The 15729-nt window shown below is 41.9% G+C and overlaps 1 long non-coding RNA gene across 1 annotated transcript in view; it reads left to right on the top strand.

Annotated features, from left to right (window-relative positions):
* Positions 1-15729, top strand: part of LOC142065793 (uncharacterized) — a 39302-nt gene that overhangs the window by 1434 nt on the left and 22139 nt on the right. The window contains exons 3-6 of the long non-coding RNA XR_012663539.1: positions 4063-4191; positions 5210-5344; positions 5444-5683; positions 6369-6464. This is a non-coding gene — a long non-coding RNA (uncharacterized LOC142065793). The remainder of the gene's footprint in view (positions 1-4062; positions 4192-5209; positions 5345-5443; positions 5684-6368; positions 6465-15729) is intronic.

Below are 15729 nucleotides of genomic sequence, written 5' to 3'. Positions count from 1 at the left end.
CAGATTCCCAGCATGAAAAGTTTGACTCCATTTGGCAAAACGCTAAAGCAAAGGTAAATGTTTTAGACAATCAGGATAACCCTAATAACAGGCTGCGCTACCAGCCCTGCTTGTGAAAACCTGGCACTGTGACTGTGCATAGGTACCACAACATGCCAGCTGCTGGGACGATTCCTCCACGGCTGCTCTTGAGAGGGCAAAGACCTTGAACACAGAAGTAGTTCGTGGTGCTCCGCTGAAAGGGCGAATTACAAAGAGGGATTTATACTGGGCGAGGATCCAAGAATGCAGTAAGACTGTAGCTGGCATGCCAGTCTGTGCTGGTAGATTCAACATGACACGCTGCATATTGCTAAACAAGAGCGGCACTTAACGGTTGCAGAGAGAGAGCTGGTGCTCATCAGGAAAGAAAAAGTTCCCGCCTCCCCTTGGGCTTGGAGAGATTCCCCACACAGGGCCTGGTCCCAGGATTGGGCTCGTACTGGGAGACAAATGAGAACAAAAAATGTTAGCAGAAGTCTTCTGTGGTAAAACAACAAGCACCGTTCAGAGAATCGGAGGTCTGAGCATATTGCTAACTACCGTGAATGTGATTGTACACAGCAGTTACCTAGAGATGGCACAGCTAAAACCTGTTTGGGCTTGGAGGGGGTTTTGTAACTAACACTATGCAGTTCTCACAATATGAATGCATACCAGTTTTGGGAATAACAGTTATCAGGATAACTGATGAAGTAAAGTCATTTCTATCATGAAATACAACAGCAAATCGAAGGTGGGAAGGGAGGGAGTGTACAGAATTGGATTTAAACTGCAAAAGGGACTGGTGAAAGCGGGGTGGTGGTTACACAAACTGGACCTTGACCAGGACTCTGTGGTTAAACTACATATGCTAAGGAAAACAAAACAAAACAGGAATACCAACAAACGATTATCCAAGCAGGAAGATGCCCCCTCTTGCACAGAATTCACTTTTCCACCAGGCAGGCAGATGGGCAGAAGCAGTCCAGCTCTAAGTCCGCCAGCTGCTTGTGCATGGCAGGAGCGCGGGAAGCAGTTCCCTGCATGTGCTGCATCACCGCAGGCGGAGCGGAGCGACGTCAAAGAGCTACAAGAGTTACAAGAGTTACAGGCACTAAGAAGTGTTTGTATCTTCAAGTCCCTCTCTGTATGAGAGGTGCTTGATCTTCTGGGCTTCTCCCCTGTTGCTCTCTGCGTTGGTCTGAATTACTGCATTAATCAATACATGTAATGGAAGTGTGAGAGCTGAAGCCCACCTGGGCGCATACAGGGGCCAGACAGTAACAGGATGTACCAAATTGTGCGCCACTCGCTGGTGACATTTGGAAGGTTTTGGAAGCAAAAAGAATGGCAAAAGCTTCACAAAAATTTACTAGGAAGAAATCCAAATGATTTGCTCTGGAGATTCAGCAACTTCACAAGGATGTTAGCTCTAAGTAGTCAACAGGCCACCTGGATGCCACCAGGAAATCCTGCTGATGCCACTGATTTTACACAGGTGCAACTTGGGGTGGGGGATGTAGCTCACACTGAAAAAGCCTGTTTAACTATGTATAAGATCAGCTTAAGGAGTGTGTCTGCTCATATCCCCTCTCTTAGAGCCCCTAGCCCAGCTGGACCTTTGATACAATTGTGCTGACATCAAGGTGGGCATACCTCTTCTTGGCAGAGAGGGGTTTCCCCTGGGACCACCCAGGATATGCTCCAGGGCCTTCAACCACAGCCTCTAGCCCTGGTTAAATACAACCTCAGCTGTCTTCCATAGTGCTTGAACCCAAAGTTGTGTTCAGGTTTGGTGTAGCACAGCCCAGCTCCTTTATACATTTATTTTATTTTATTTATTTATTTATAGTTCATAGGTATATCTGCCTGCAGTGACGCTGAAGTGCAGAGTCATGTCTGCCTGCTTATTTTCCTTGTGCGTTGCTGGAGTTTCACCAAGGCAACATCAAGGAAGCAAATCTGGGCTGGTGCTAAAAAGCCTCCAGCATTGGGCTTTGCAGAACTGGGAGAGCTGTGAGCAGCTGAGCTGCAGAATTCTTTGTTGCTGCAATGCAGATGCAAGAAGTGGAATCAGTGGGGAAAAGTAAAACTTAGCCTAGTCCTAAGAGCAGTGTGCCAAACTTGCATGACAGGAGTACTAACAAAACATTTTAAAGCTATGTTGGCATGGCTGTGATCCGTGTGGCTCAAAACCATCCATGAAGGTATACAGGTATTAACTTCCATTACAAAAAGTAGAGATGAGAGCCCTTGAAGATGTCTGTGAGAATCTGGGATTCAGTGACTTGGATGCCCAGATCTCACCTGAAAAATCAGTGCCAGCACTGTCTAACAGAGCAAAACAAAGGCATCAAAAAAACCTAGGCCAAAACACCCACTGATTTTCAAATAGATCTGTGTTCCTAAGTCACTTTGGCACTTCTAATTGTTTTACAATTAACAGTAATGATTACCAGTCATGCTAAGCATTTGATGGTATAAAGGCTTTTGTCTGGTTGTGGAATACAGTTCATGCCTAGTCTCCAGCACAAATCAAAACCATATGAGTAGCCAGGTTAAGAGACAACCAAGTTGTAACTGAGTTCCCAGATGTGGCTTATGTTTGTATTCCGGCCAGGGCCTGAGGCTCTTGCTTGAGATTTTCCCTGTCCAGCTTACATATGCAAATGTAAACAATAATATTTCCATCCTCGAGGAGTCCAAGTGAGATTTTATAATGGGAACAAAGGCATTAGTGTGTTTCAATCAGCTGAAAGTGTGCAGCAGTTTACATATTCGTATATGTTTTTAATTAACACTTGGAAGAGAGCGAGAAATACTTGATGCGCTTAGAACTACCTTTCCTGCATGTTCCTCCATGGAAACATCTAGACTGAAAATAAAACAATTCCTGATAAGGTAAATAGGCATTTACCTTTTGTGGAAAATGACAGCTTAATCCTTCCTTTACACAGCAAGACAGGTCTTCTGAGCATCTTGCTCTTTGTGGAACTGTAAAGAGTAAAACACAGCGTGCAGCACTGCAAGGTCTGGGAGGTTTCAACCTAATCTGAGTCTTTACAGTCCTTCCTGAGCAGATTGTTCCCATGTGGGCACATACACGCTCTTCTCTCTGGATTTAAACTGAATTTGGTAACCCAAGTTTGGGCTCCCTTATATCTGTTAAAAAGCTACTCTGCGAGCTTGACAAATGTTGTTGCAGCAGTGACTATTTGAAAATCAGATGAGGAATCCCATAGGTCCTATTTTTATTTAGGCTTGGCTTGCTGGCTCGTTCCAGTGACCTCCACTGAGGTTAGGCATGTGATACACATGGTTAAAATATAAAAACTTCTTTCCTCTCAAGTTTCAACATGCCCTAAAGTTTGGTTATATTTCTCTCCCCCTTTTTTGCTATTTACCACAGGTAAAATGAAGTGATTGATGGCCCAGGATTTAATGATTTACCTTTCATTTCCCACCTTATCAAAACTGAGAGTCTGAGTTTGGAAATTCAGATGGACAAATTAGTTTCCAATTGGTTCCCCTTTGCAATTCAGCAGCTTTCCCAAAGCTTAAGAAGTTTTAACCGTAGCAAAAAGAAACCTTATAAATACATTGCATTTCAGACATTCGTCGTATTGTACTGACAGAAAAAAAGTGTTCATTCCCAAATTTTATTAAAATTTGAGCCAAACGAGAATTAGGAAAATCTCCCTCAGAAAGTTTCCATGCTTAAAAGAAGATTTTTCACACTAGAGTGAAGAAAAAGAGATTGTATTATCCAGTATAGGGGAGTGTTTCCTTAGCTCAAGCTATTCCCAAATTTCTCACAGAGGAGATACATCTACTTCAGTTTGGGTAAGTACATGAACACACAATATGAAACGGTTGTTGCTCATACAAAACTAAAACAGCTACAAAAGGAAACCACCCTCAGCTGATGATGGCGTATTTCTGCCTACAGCTATTTGAACCGCGGTCAGCATGTGCAGCTGGAAGACGAGATGTGGTTTGACCATATGTGAGCCAAAACACGTGGTGACTTTGTTTTTACAGATGATGCCAAGTGGAGGTAAACACCTCAGTGCACAGGACGTGAGTGGTGTCTGGGCTTTGCTCCAGCCTGCCGATACGCAAGCCTGCAGCTGTACGTCACATTCAGCAGGTTATTTCCCTCAAAGTAAGGTGCACATTTTCCCAAAAACTGTTTAAAACATTTTTATCACTGTCCAAGCCCGGAGAACCCTATGAGCTCACCCTTTTTGTGTTCTGGGTTAATTGCAGGCCATGCTTTTAATCATCAGAAACACAGACGATGTGTTACTCATTAGATACTTAGAGTTTCTACCTTAACCCAGATAGCCTGATGGCTGAGGGAGGCAGCGGAGTGGGAGCTCAGGAGGGGCCGAGGCAGCCTGTGGGGACATGCGCTGAAAGAGGGCGCAGGGTTTTGGGCACAGCTGTCCTCTAACTAAGGGAGAAGAGGGTGGGGGGAGGCACTCTGCTGCAGCATGGGAGGGAAAAGCTTTTCCCCCTGGCCTCATAAGGAAGCACCAAGGCAGGTGGGCTCCTCACCTCAGCCCGAGGGAGGCTGGGGTCTGGTGGCTGCCATGCAGCGGGCAGGGGCCAGGCTGCTGCCGCTGTCCCAGCCTCAGCCCCTGCTTTGCCCGGCTAAAGCTTCACCGCGCTGATTTACGACTCCTCTCAAGTGCCTGCGATGGAGTTATAGCCCCTTGTATTACACGGTGCCTTCTCTGTTATTCTTACTGCACACCACAGATTTATGATGGCTTTTAAGCCAGGCAGCGTGTAAAGAAATATGAGCTTAACAAAATAGAGAAGGGACCAAAGGAGGTCAAGGTGTGGGAGCTGAACCCTGTACAGTGATCCAGGATTTCCTTTTATTTACTGCTCACACCTTTTCAATCTCAAGTAGATTTCAGCTGTCTCAGGCAGCCCTACCCAATGGCTGGGGAGGAGTCTGTAATCCACTGAGCCGAGACGCTTTGCCATCAGCGGATGTCTTTTATTACAATCTAGCACACGTAGGAAATCCCAAAATACCGTTGGTGAATTAAATGAATTTTAGACACAAAGTGCCAGAAAGACACATAGCATCAGGGTAGGTAGGAACCCCACATTCGTCTGAACAGGCTTTCTATCGTGCCACGTCTTACTGTGGCACTGGCCTGTGCTTTTCTAGGTTAGCGATGTCTGGCAGAGCTGCTCTGCTTTTGGTGCTGAAGGAGAATGATTTGTGATAGTCTTTCACAGAGAAGTGGAGCAAAAGCTATGCCTGATTTCCTCAAGATGATGGTGTGACAAGGAAAGTAATGCTGTAAGTAATTCTACTTCATAGCATTATTTACATATATTCACCAATTATTCCAAAACTGTAAAGCATAGGAAAAATATAGGCAGTGCCCTTACTCTGCAGATGGATAACGTGAGGCCTTGCAGCACACACAGGATGACAGAAACACAAGGGCAGAGCTGCATAGTCACCTGTGGGACCACGGCCTGCATTAAGCACTCTACATCAAGACACAAAGCGAAACAGCTGGCAAGAGGGAGGAAAGCTGTAATTACAGCCAACAAATGACTCCTGAGCCAACACCTATTGCTGAGGCTCTTGTCTTGAAACAGAAGCCAGGAACAGGAGCTTTTTCCCTCCTAGGTGAGTGTCATAATCCCTTCCAGCTACAGTATCATTCCCTTCATTAATAAGACAAGCTCCAGTGTGTTCCCTTTCACTCAGATTTATTATCATTATTTCTCTACTGAGGAAAGAAATTTATCTCCCTTCTGGTTACAGCCTAGGACTATAGCAAGGCTCTCGTGGCATATGTTTTTTGGTGGGTTATTTTTGTTTGTTTGGTTTGGTTTTGTGGTTTTTTCCTTTGTTTTGAAGGGCACCCAACAGTCCAAATAATAGTCCACCTGCTCTTCTAAGCTTCCAGAGCAACATACTCTCTAATACTCCAGCTGCTTAGTGCTGGTCATGTTTTAAGCCCTCTCAAAAACAAGGAAAGTTAAAACAGGTTGTGCCTTGGATTACTCTTTGGTAATTTCACTGGCCACCCGTCCACATCTGAAGCATCTTTTCTTTGGAAGTCTGGACTCTCATGAGACGTAAAATAGACGTCAGAACTGATGGTCAACACAAAACTGCCTCCCTGGGGTGTTCTGCAGACAAATTAGTTTACCCGAGTCCCGAGGTGACTCAAATTTATAAAGTTAGAAGCACCTCTTTAGTTTTCAACACACAATATCTTTGAAGTCAAGTAAACCAGTTATCAGAAATATGCATGAGGTTTGTTACACTACTCGGTTACCCACGACAGCTGCCATTTCTTCCTCAGGTGTAGTGCCTCAAAGCTTGGGGCCTTCTCCTAGGAGGTTGCAGCTGTGGATCTTCTGAGAAACATGATCTCCTCCAAAATGACATCCAAAGAAGGGTGAGTGATGTAACTTTACTGGAAGGGGAGATGCATGCCTTCCTGCTAACCTTGGGATCCTCATGTTCATCAGCTCTCTATTTTCCAACTGATTACTGAATTTCTCATGCTCGCTTCCTCACAGTGTGTGCTGTTTATGATAACATCAAAAACAATCTCTTTTTGAAACAGTAACACTACAGTATGTGTTTGAGTGTAATATCTAAATCAGTCCCTGTGTATTTTGAATATGGTATATCACTAATGATATACAGCAAGACCTTGTACAATATGAACATGCTACCTCCTTTTTTTTTCAATATGGTTTTGATGACTTACCTCATCAGAAGATCCTATGTATTTGCTAAGTGGTCGTCCTTAGCTTAGTCTTTGATTATTGATGATGTGGAGTAAGTTAGCAGGGAAAAACTACATCCTGCCTCATCCAGTAAGAGACCTAGGGAATGGCAGATTCAAAATGATCAAAAAGAGATGCTTTTTCCCAAGCTTTTATGGTTAACAGTGGAGATCTTTTCTGTTGAGTGTACCATGGTGCCCGTGGCAGCTCAAAGAGCAGTAGGAGAGGCATGTGTGGATGACCACAGTAGATGTAGCACTCCTGACTCAGCTAAGGATGGATCTGTGGAAGGACAGAGTCTAATTTTACAAAGGGACTTTTTCACTGAAGTTTAAAAGTCATGAAAGGCTTTTCTTGTGGTAGCAGCACTGGCTCTGAAGAGTTTTGGCAGAAAGCTGCCACAGTACTGAACTTGTTTTCATTTAGATGGTTTTCCCTGTGATATACTTGTTTTGTAGTAGTGACTTGGCTTGAAAAGAAAGGTGAAGATAAATCTCAAAGCTGCTGTATTTGTGTGGGTCCCCCACTTTGGCCAGGGTAGACTTCCAACTGAAATCAGTCTCGAGTTGATAGCAGACTTTGCTAGGGGTGAAAGTGAGTAATTTTTGCATTATGTTTCATTACCTTCATAATGTAATGTACTTGGTTTATGCAAGAGTCACGAAGATGTTCCTCAGATTCTGTTCTTCCTGTCAGGAGGCTTTTGACCTTCCACTTGATTTGCGCGCTCAATTATAAGCATTCCAGTGGGACACATAACTCATATTTTATGATAGAATGAAAGTATAAAGTCATAACTTAAACTGTATTGCACTTCTTGCTGGGCTGTGCCATGCATATTTAAACAAAGAAAGTTCAAAATACTGCACCACCACAGAAAAGGGCACATGATGTCTTTATCTGTAGAATAGGAATAATACTGTATGCTTATGTACCAAGACTTACTGTAAGTTTAAGGGCACAAAACCTGAAGTTTTTATTTAGCATGGCTAGGATATGTGGTAACAACTGTCAGACACTGGTTAGCTCTGAAACAGTAGCTGAAGGGACTGAACCTTTTACGCTTGCTGTCACTTTACACTTAACAGTTTCAGATGGATGCAGCCTCTTGTTTCCTACATAACCGAAGGTTCAAATATAGACTGTACTGCTGATAAAGTAATAACAGAAATTACTGAGTAGTTCTAAATTTTGAAAATGTTCATTCTTCTTTTGGTGGCAAATCTACATCTAGCTTCTACATGTGGAAAAAACCAAAAACTCCTAAATATAGCTTGAGTTTTCTACTTCACAGCTACGAGCAGAAAATACCCATGAATCAATAATGAAGGCCTGTAAACACTCTTCTGGCTCTATAGCATACTTAATCTCAACCAGGGGCTGTAGTAAACCACAATTCCCTAGCTGCAATAAATGCTGCAGACTCCAGAGCCAAGCAAAAAGTTTAATTAAAAGCAAACTGATATATATAAATCTGCTGATGCTCTCTCTCACTCTTGCATCTGAAATATATAGAGGCCTCTTCCTGGAGACACTGGATGATTTAGACTTCAATTTCACTTAAGAAGCCTCTCAACTAATACTATCCAGCGAGTGTCTGTGCACACACTACATAAAGACTTCCTGTTAACTAAATGCATTGATCTCCCATTGCTTTACATGCCTAGTGTATCAGCTGTTGAGTTATTTGCCTAATTTAAGAGACTCGGCAACATTTTCCTGTGCTCTAAATCACCAGGCATCTCTGAACTTTTAGGAGAAACTACATTTGGCAGTTAATGGGTACAACAGCATGAGTGCAATAGATTATATTTTGGCTATAAGTAAGCTTGGCAACTTTGAGGAAATGTCTTGCTGACACTTTAGCACCAGAGGAGCTCTGCTTGTGTTAGCAACGTTTGACAAGCTGTTCTATAAACATTTAATGAAATGCAATTTCATGTTGATTTGTGTCCTAAGTCTATCCCAGCACTACACGCTTCAGTCTGAGCTCGCCCCAACTCCCTCCCGACCCCTGTGCGCTGTAGCTGTTTGCTGGACATGGTGCTGCATGCCTCATAGTTGATTCACAGAAAAGTCTGGGTTAGATGGGACCTCTGAAGATAATCTGGTCTAAACTGCTGTTGAAGGCAGCACCTTAGATTAGGTTATCAAGGGCATTGTCAAGCAAAGTCTCAAATATTTCCATCAAGAAAGGTCCCATCACTTCTCTGGGAAGCCTATTGCAATGCTCAATTGTTCTCTGGCTGAAGAATTAATTTTTTCTTGTACCCATAAAGAACTTCCCCTAAAGCAACTTGTGCCCACAGCTTCCTGTCCTGCCGCCAGGAATCCTTTTGAAAAGAGTACCTCCATCTTCTCTACGACTAGCTTCTTTGGGTGTTAGAGACACTGACTAGAACTGTCCTGAGCCTCTTCTTCTCTAGGCTGAACAAATCCACTTCCTTAAACCTTTCTTCATATGCCAGGTTCTCCAAAGCTCTAATCATCTTAGTGGCCCTTCAATGGATCCTCTCAAATATTTCAATGTCTTTCAATGTCTTGAGCTGAGGGGCCAAAAGTGGACATTAAGTTCCAGGTGTAGCCTAACAAGTCCCAAGTAGAGTTACATATATGTTGGCTGGCCTAATTAGTATGTTCATGCAGACACTGGCAGTTTGTGTGACTTTGGACAAACAATATTTTGATTCTGATTTTTCTGAATGTGGAACATGAGGAGGATGACAACTGTTAAGGGACTTGGGATTAATACAAGGCTTAGTTGTTTTTTCTTTCTCAGAAAATAGAAATATGTAAACAGTATGTGTGACACTAATGAGTTTTGGCATAAAATATATTAAAGCAATATTCTAGAGGCAAACCAGCTTCTGACACAAGATGAGATAAACAGTTCTAACTAGCTTTCAGAAAATTAGTGGTCGTGTGTGTTGGGGACCAAATCACAGTGCCTTATATCTTTGAGCAAAAATTAATCTATTAATCTCATTTTATTTATAGTGGTCTTTGTTGACTTACATCATTGTGGTGTTTTGTCTGGTATGCACTCCATTGAGGCATTGCTAAATGAAAGTGAACTATGAAGGCTTCGTAGCCAAAACTTGTGTTCTTGAGGAGACACAGTAATGTATCTGGTGCCAGTGTGTACCCAGCTAGATCAATAAAGGTAAATCTTGCATTCATGGATGTATTAGGACACCTCCAGAAGATTATTGAATTAGGGATATCCTAATCAGCTGTTGTTAAACTGAAAGCGACAACTGCATTTTGTAAGGGGAGGTTCCTAAAACAGAAGAAAAAAAAAAAAAAAACCCAAACCAAAACCACAAAACAAAACCCCTAGAATTTCTGTTCATTAACTGAAGCATTAGTGGTCACAAAAATCAAAGCAACCAAAGATACAGCCTACAGTTAAAAGATTTCTCTTTACCTGTGCTTCAAGTTTGTGTTCATATGGAATAGTAAAATTCCAAATGTGTGGAATAAAAGAATAAAAGACTTAATCTTAAAACATCTAAAACTCAGCTTTGAAATACAGAATTAATTTCTTTCTCTACCAAAATAAGTTCAGAACCATAGATTAACTCACTTTTGTTGCAAGATACTAATACAAAGATGAAACTTCAAAAAAACAAGCTGAAGGAAACAAAAAAAACCTGAATAGCAGTTATTTCATCAACACATAGACCTCAAAGCAAATCTTGCCTTTCTCATCTTACATATTTTGCCTGTTTAATCTTATGTATGGCAGTTGTCCTGCCATGAGTAGGGCGACATGGAGAGTAAAGCAGGGGGAAATTAGTTCAAAACATATCATAAGAAATCCCAGTATTCAAAGCACAGTATTGTGCTGTAAAATACAAAATTTAATAGAAATTTGCATGAGAAAATCCTACCTGTCTCTTCTTACTTTCCTTTGACTGAACAATAGAGTAAATATACTAATGTCCCTTTATCTACGAGTTTTAAAGTTTGCATTATCTAACATAGACTATCTACGTAACAGGAGTTCCTGAAAAGCAGAATATGCATGAATGGGTCAGTGTTCATAATTAATGCCCTGAAATGTGTCCGGCCTGATGCTAAATCAAATGTTTAGGGGGCTAAAAGTACTGCAAGCCAATGTAAGGTTGAAATCCAATATGATGATACTTGTCCATTTTCTGCTAAAGGAGGAGGGAATCCTGAAAATGGAAAATTAGAAGCATGAGGAAGGGAGGACATTAGGGAGTGACTCAACAGGTGTTGAAAATGCAACTGAGATTGCACATGTGCAACATGATCAGGTTGGAAAAATAATTAGTTGAGATGGGAGGCAAAATGAACCTCTAGTAGAAGAAGTTGGCTTAGTCAGGAGATAGGAATCTGATGTTGGAGAGTCTGAAGCTGAGTCTGATCAATCTGATTTGAGTGTTTCAAAATGCAAATTCCTCCTGCTCAACAGGACATCTAGTGAACATTAGTATACATTAGCTTAAAATAACTCCATCTGAATTGGTCTTCAAACTGAGAGTTTGCCTCAAACAAAATCTGAACTCTCGAGCGTGTGTGATTCTGCAAGCCAAGTGAGAGCCAGAAGGATCTCCTGCAATTCAATATGCAGCAGCTGTTGAAGCTTTTAAGCAATGTGTGAGAGGGAGTCATGGAAAAGAGTCAGGGGAAAAGAGATTTTAGAAGCACTGTTATTGACTTGCAGGTGTAAATGTCCACTGAGATTGAAGCAAATGTGGGGGAACTGGCAGAGAGGACTTGGAAAGAAATACAGAAGCTGCTGAGAAAGATAATGTTTCAACACTGTCAAAATTGTCAGTGTGTGTATTAAAGATGGCGAGGATGAAAAATTAAATACTTGATTAATATAACGTATCAAGTTGAAATAAACTGAAGAGAGGTTGGAGAAAGATCAGACTAGGTCATCAGTGATCACAACAGGGATGTGGAAGTATTATATCTACAGATGCATTAGAAATATAAAATGAGGGCTTCAACTTCCAAACACTGGGAACCTGGGTTAGAGATTCAGCTGCTAGACTCATCTGAGATTCTGGGAGATGCACGTGAAGCTCCCTGGCAAAAGACAGAAACTGAGGCACCTAAAATGTTAGGAAATTTTATTTAAGCAAATCTGCAAAGAAGCAATAGAAATTATAAAAGAAAAGCATTGTAGCTTTAGTTATGGCTTACAAACCCCCAATATGAATCTGTCTTAACATCTTCCTTCTTTGCTTCATACTTATTTAACATATTTTCCATGTACAATAGTGCCTTTATACGAAGTTTCAACTCTTTTGCAGGAACTGTTACTGACTTAATATAAAGCTGCTCTTTGAAAGAAGAGTTACTTTCCCTTTTGGCACTTCTAAATATTTCTGTTTCAAATTTGTGCTCCTTTCCCCGCAAGATCTGAGTTGCAGAGCTGCTTCCTTCAGTCCCCGGTGGAGGCCTATTTGTATTGGCTTTGATGTAAGCAGTAAGCTGCTTGGTTTAATTTTAACTTTTCAGGGGAAGAGTTTATTCACAAGTGAATTACACAGCATGAAATCTTAAAAGCTGCAGTTAGATGCTCATGGAAAAAATGCATAATGAGTCTGGTTGGGAAAAATGTTACAGAACTGATGTTCGCATCTAAGAAGACAATGTGCTTTCATGACGAGAGAGGCAAGATGGAAAAGACAGGCTTCGACACTGACAAGGAAAGGGCTGCAGAGTGACATTTAATGTGCCCATTAGTTGAACTGCATGTGCAGACTGGAATGAGAAATGCTGCACAGGGAGAACAAAAATTCCTGATTTCCAAATAACACATAGAGAACATATTCTGCTGCACTGGCCACCTTGCTTTTGGGATTTTTAGCGATGCTTTGCGCAGTAGCAGGATACCGAATACCTTGTAAGCATTACAGTTAACTTTTGTCATATCTTTTAACTCTGTGGTCATTTGCTTAGTACCAACAGCGTGCATCATATTTTAGAGCGGTAATAAATTGTTACGCTTGAGGCTGGGTAGCTCCCACAAGCAGTGTGTCTTTGATCCTTAGGAAGCCACAAACCTCACTGAAACTTGTAGACATCGCAGCTCCTTTCATCCATTTTGTGTAGTAAAAGCTTGAAACAGTAGATGCTACTATGATGGTTGCAAATCATCATGGCAATACGGGGGTAGGTTGTGAGCTGAAGCCTCAGGAAGAGATCTCCTGACTCTGAAAGCAGATGTGGGAGCCAGGCACTGTTTTGACAGAGCTGGGTGTGTCCAAGATAGAAGCCAGAAGAAGAAATGCAAGCAGAGAGGTGTTTTTAGGAAAACAGCACTTTGAGTACATTCTTTGCAAATAAACAGGGTTATATAAAAGAAATTCTGTAGACGTTGTACCGTCATCAGTTAGTCTTCCCAGTGGAAACAGCATGCAAGGCATGGAAAGCTGCTTAACTGCTCGGGCTAAAGGATAAACTCTGACAGACTCTCAAAAATCAAAAAGACCAAAATGATCTTAAATAAGAGCTGGATGTTTTCTAAAAAGATTTAAAGTAACAGCAGTTAGCTTCCTGAGATGAACCTACAGGTGGCATAAAATTTAGGAGATTAAACCTTTGGGGCAGCTACACAGTGTCTGGCCAAATCAGGAAGCCCAGCTGCCAGCTCAGAAAGACAAGCTGGATAGATAAAGCCAAGAGCCAGCTGCCTGCCACTGATCAAAAAATGTCCCAAGAAGTACAGAAGAAAAAAACACTTGACTTCGTTGGCTGATACTGGCAGGGAGGAAATGCAACAGCAAGGAATTTGCAAAAGGATTGTCTAGAAATTAAAAGCTGTCAAGATTTCTTGATGTGGAGCCATGGGTCCTTCCAGTATTTCAAAGTTTCTTTTACTTTGGATACGGATGATAGTGTTTATAGACCCAAAAATGAGTGTAATAAAAGAGAGCGGAAGGTTATTACTATGACAGCCTAAATTTTCTTGGGACACAGCATCGGTCAAGACTCTGCAAAATGATTCTGCTGCTCTTGGTTTGGGAACAATAAACTCAAATAGGCCTAAAACATAAGAAGTTGGGGTGGGAATAGGAGGGATGGAAGATTTATCCTATAATAACTAGAAAAGGCAAATATTAGCTGTAGAGAAAATGTCTTATTTGAGCACATAGGTAAAAACCTTCCCTTAAGTTCTAAGCCCTGCCTTGCTATCAGCCAGATCATCTCCATAAAGGAAAATTCACCAGCAGTTCCAGTACCGCAGGCATATGAAAAATGTTACCAATTTTATCTTGGGCAATTATTTCAAAATCGTTCCATAAGGTCACTGTAATTAAGCTCATCAATGCTCTCAATGTCTGGGATGAGTAGAAGTATCGACGCCAGATAAAATCCAAGAAGGATGGAGATATTGCATTTCTGTGCTTGCAAAACCTAGCCCTGACCCACCAGGTGGTGGCAGGAGAAGTTTCCATGGCTGGTCACAACGCAGTTTTGTCACTCTTTCTTACAGGGTGTAAAGCAGCAGGTGATGATGTATTAGGTTTCATTAGAGGCATTTATGAAGAGAAATCACATTGGGCCTGAATCTAACAATGAAAAATAGCATAACGTACATCTCCATGGGTCACAAGAAAATGTGGAAGAAAGTACAATATATGGAAGCTGCTATAATGTGTCAGCTTTTTCTGGGAGGGCTGCAGAGACATGTAAAATACAGTAATGCAAACAAGAAGGACATTATAATTAATTTGCTTAATAGCCACCACAAAGCAACACAAGGTAACCAAAACAAGAGAGCTTGATGTGGGGCAAGGAGGGAGATTTGACAGCCTGTGCAGTATGAATGAGTATCTCAAATTGTGATGGTGGGGTTTTGTGAAAAGCTATGCTTGGAGGATGTTCTCAGAAGTGACTAAATCGAAGCAAATAAGCAAACCAAAGGAAATAAGTCTGTTAAAAAACAAAAAAGTATTGATTTGTGATTATAGAACAGGGTTAGTGATCTATTGCAATGAGCTACAGCATGGGAGAAAAGAATGTATGTGCCCAGGAATCATCCTTCAGAAGAGTACGTGGGCTGGGTTTCTGCTGGAGGAGCTGGAGCTGTGGTCTGACCGAGGCATGAAGGCCTGGTGATTTTGCCAGACCGCACAATGGGAGACCTGTGGTGCGGGCATCTGGCAGAACAGCCACTTACTTCTTGGTCCCATTTAAGATTCTGAGGACTTCAATGAGACAAGGTACCATGCCAACCACAGGCTGGCCAAGCACACATGTACGTGCTTGACCCACGGTGCAGATGTTAGGGCCTGCCAGTGACACGAGAGCTCAAAACCCTCTGGACTCCCAGCCCTCAGCTGATGCCATCACTGCTACTTATGGCCTGCTGTGTTGCCTCTCCTTCTACATTCCCTTAAAAAAAAGAAGAACCAAATATGCCTGCAGCTGCAAGGGTTTCTCAATTTTATCCTGCCAGTAACAGACAAGGAACATCCTCTTCTGCCATAAATCATGCTCAAACTAATATAAATATTTGTTAATCTAGGGCCCTTTTAAAGCTGTGTTAGGGCTTTACCTGTAATTCTCATTAGGTAACACTGCAGCTTGTATCTGCAATAACATCTAAACCAATCGTTTTTCTGGAACATCTCTGCTTAGCGGAGGAGGAGGGAGGGAGACATACAGTCCTATTGATGTAACTATGCAGCTAAAACACATTTCTGCCTCTGAAAGTTAGAGAAATGACAGTCCTCTGCCAGCCTGTGACCTCTGGATTGGTGGGTATGGACTTTATCATGTGGAGCAGTCAGCTACAAATTAATAGCAAAAAAAAATAATCTCTGTCCTCTGAACCATGTTACCCACAGACTTACGCCATTATTTCTTTCTTCAACTACTTTTCTGGTTCAGTTCCAGTTCAACTCCGCCTCAGCATAATCCCAGCCAGGCTGAATATGA

Source organism: Phalacrocorax aristotelis, chromosome 1 (assembly GCF_949628215.1).
Source record: "Phalacrocorax aristotelis chromosome 1, bGulAri2.1, whole genome shotgun sequence".
Classification (NCBI taxonomy): domain Eukaryota; kingdom Metazoa; phylum Chordata; class Aves; order Suliformes; family Phalacrocoracidae; genus Phalacrocorax; species Phalacrocorax aristotelis.
The sequence above is the reverse complement of the archived record's forward strand: the minus strand, read 5'-3'. Positions and strand labels throughout refer to the sequence as shown.